The sequence below is a fragment of the Labrus mixtus genome, chromosome 13, assembly GCF_963584025.1.
Source record: "Labrus mixtus chromosome 13, fLabMix1.1, whole genome shotgun sequence".
NCBI lineage: Eukaryota > Metazoa > Chordata > Actinopteri > Labriformes > Labridae > Labrus > Labrus mixtus.
Window position 1 is genome coordinate 4,310,926 of NC_083624.1, and position 3,298 is coordinate 4,314,223.

The following is a 3,298-nucleotide window of genomic DNA, read 5'->3' on the forward strand; positions in this document are numbered from 1 at the left end:
GAGAGCCCTAAAGAGTTGTATGTGATGCTCAAGGAGCTCTTTGGGAAATGGATCCAGCCAAAAGGTAAAAGCATCCAAGAAGTAAGTGAAATAATCACCCTACAACAATATTTGAGAATGTTGTCCCCTGAGCTTCAGGTATCGATCAAAGAGCATGACACAGATTCAGCAACGGAGGCTGCCAAGCTGGCCAATGTCTTTGTGGCTGCACGGAAAAAGGGTCAACCATGGAGCTACAATGCATTGAGGCAGACAAAGGACAGCCACAAGCCAGCCCAACAGTTCCAACAGGGGGAAGCATCCAGTGCGGGTAAGCCTCCCATGTAGGAGGGGCCAGCCACCTAGCAGGCCAGCAAAACCCTCTAGCAACAAGCTAATTTGTTATTTACGTGGACTTGAAGGCCATACTAAACCCATCTCAGCTAAGATGACACAAATGTGCTTAAAAATAACTTTTATATTAAAATGCAAAACATTGACGTTAATGGAACCATTCTTAGGGCCTTGCTTGACTCTGGGAGTGATTAGACACTGGTACACAGGAAGTTTGTACCACCCAACATTGTCAGCAGCAGTGAATGCAGGCCATGCAATCCAATGAGCTCCTTTTCAATGAGGAGTTGGAGACCACACCTGGGAATTCTCGGAAAACCTGCAGTCAGAGAAGGCACAAGAAATTCCAAAAGACAGTGATGACATCACCAACCAGCACTGAGCCAGAGTTACCACTAGGGTTTCAAGTTCCAGGTAATATAAGTGATATGCAGAAAACTAATCCGTCTTTGGTCTCTCTTTTCCAGAAAGCAAAGGAGAAGGCACAGGAAGCTGAGTTGGACATCATAAGTGATGAGAATATCCTGCAAAATGGCATCCTCTATCGTCAACAAGAGTCAGCGTTGCAGCTAGTGGTTCCCCAAGCAGCTAGAAACGCCATACTTGCCTTGGGGCACTCAGTTCCCTGGGCTGGCCACCTGGGCCCACAAAACCACAGTTCGCATTAAAAACCATTTCCACTGGCCTGGCCTGCGCAGACATGTTGCTCAGGTTTGTGAAAGTTGCCCTCAGTGCCAAATAACATCTGCTAAAACACCCCCCAGAGCTCCACTTCAAACACTACCCATTATTGGCACCCCATTTGAGCGCCTTGGGATGGACATTTTTGGTCCCGTAGAGAGAAGCAAAGCAGGGAACTGTTATATGCTGGTTATAACAGACTTTGCTACCAAGTATCCAGAAGTCTTTCCACTAAAATCCATCCGTGCTTTCTGTTTGGTACAGTTCTTTTCAAGGGTGGGCTTCCCTTGTGAAATATTAACTGATCAGGGAACTAACTTTGTCTACTCTGCTGAAACAGGTGTACCAGTTACTGGGTATCAGGAGCCTCAGGACTACACCATATGTTCCTCAAACGGATGAGCTAACAGAGCGCTTTAACCAGACCCTGAAACAGATGTTCAGGAAGTTGGTAAACAACAGTGGTACAGACTGGGATCAATGGCTGCCATACCTCCTTTTTTGCAGGGAAGTACCCCAATCCTCCACTGGTTTCTTTCCTTTTGAACTTTTGTATAGACATGAAGTTTGGGGGTCGTTGGCACTGTTGAGAGAGATCTGGGAGGGGGCAAGGGGAGGGTGGGATCTGTTAACGTTGTATCCTATGTCATCCAGATGAGAGAGCGGCTGGAGAAAATGGGTGAGCTGGCCCAATCGCACGTGGCGGACGCCCAGCAGCAACAAAAGTCCTGGTACGACAAGCCAGCCAGGCAGAGATTCTTCGACCCTGGACAGAAAGTGCTGGTGCTAACAAACTGTTGGCTAAATGGCAAGGACCGTTCAAAATCCTCAAGAAACTTGGGCCAACCAGGTACCAGGTATCGACACCAAGGCACTCACGCTCCAGTAGGGTACTTCACATAAATCTCTTAAAAGAGTGGGTGCAGCGACCTGAAAGAAAAACAGAAGTGATGCTAATAAGTGTGCTGGATGAAGAAGAAGTGGATGAGCAATACTTACCTCTCTAGTGACCTGGTAGACCATGATCTCAGTAACCAATCAGGCGGCCAACGGATTCAGGTGAGATCTATCTGTAATTCAGATGTTTTCCAGGAGAATCCTGGGAGAACAAATATTGTTGAACATGACATTGTTGTTAGAGAAGGTGCTTCTGTGAGAAGATTAAGTTACAGGATCCCTGAGCGCCTGCTGGCCTCACTGAGGAGGGAGGTTAACCTGATGCCTTCCCTGGGGATCATCAAGGCTTCAAAGAGCTAGTGGTGTAACCCAATGGTGCTTGTACCAAAGAAGGATGGAAGCATAAGGTTCTGCATTGATTTCAGGTACCTGAATTTAATTTCTCTCTTTGATTCCTATCCAACACCAATAATGTATGAACTGCTTGAAAGGCATAATACTTGACCACAATAGATCTCTGCAAGGGTTATTGGCAGATTCCTCTCACCGTTCGGTCACAGGAGCTGACAGCCTTCAGGACACCATGGGGCCCTTTCCATTTCACAGTAATACCATTTGAGTTTCACAGCGCTCCAGAAACTTTCCAGAGACTCATGGACCAGGTAATTTGTTATTTCTCTGGTTGTGCTGCAGCATATCTAGATGACATTGTCATTTACAGTAACACGTGGGAGGAACACCTGCAAGCTGTCTTGGGTCGCCTTCATTCTGCCGGGCTGACTGTCATCCTATCGAAGTACCTTGGCCACGTCATCTTCAATGGGGTTGTACACCCTCAGGTCAACAAAACCCAGGCCATAGAGTCCTGTCCCCTGCCACAAACAAGGAAGCAGCTCCGATCTTTTTTGGGCTCTCAGGCTTCTATCACCGCTTCATACCAATTTCTCCAACAGGGCAGCTCTTCTCACAGCCTTGACTAGATCCCGGAGTCCCAATCAGATCTAGTGGACAGAGGAGGCAGTGGCAGCTTTCAGTGATATCCAGCAATCACTAAGTAAGCAACCTCCTCTGTACAGCCCAAACTTTGACAAACATTTTCTTCTGCAAACTGATGCTTCTGACAGGGCTTTGGGAGCTGTGTTACTCCAAGGACTTCAGGATGATCGGCATCCAGTCGCCTACATCAGCCGGAAACTGTTCCCCAGAGAGGTTCGATATTTGACGGTGGAGAAGGAGGCACTGGCTATCAAGTGGGCCCTTGATTCCTTCCGGTACTACCTTCTTGCTCAAGAGTTCACCTTGGAGACGGATCACAAGGCCCATTTGGTTTGTAAACTTGGTTTTCTATTTTTGGGTAAAATAAAAACCTACCTTTTCTTTAAACTTA

At 47.1% G+C, this 3,298-nt stretch overlaps 1 long non-coding RNA gene across 1 annotated transcript; it reads left to right on the forward strand.

The window, feature by feature from the left end:
- Nucleotides 1–806: 806 nt before the first annotated feature.
- On the forward strand, nucleotides 807–3,298 carry LOC132986674 (uncharacterized). The gene is made up of 2 exons (XR_009675536.1): nucleotides 807–1,044; nucleotides 1,355–3,298. It is a non-coding gene; the product is annotated as an uncharacterized LOC132986674 (long non-coding RNA).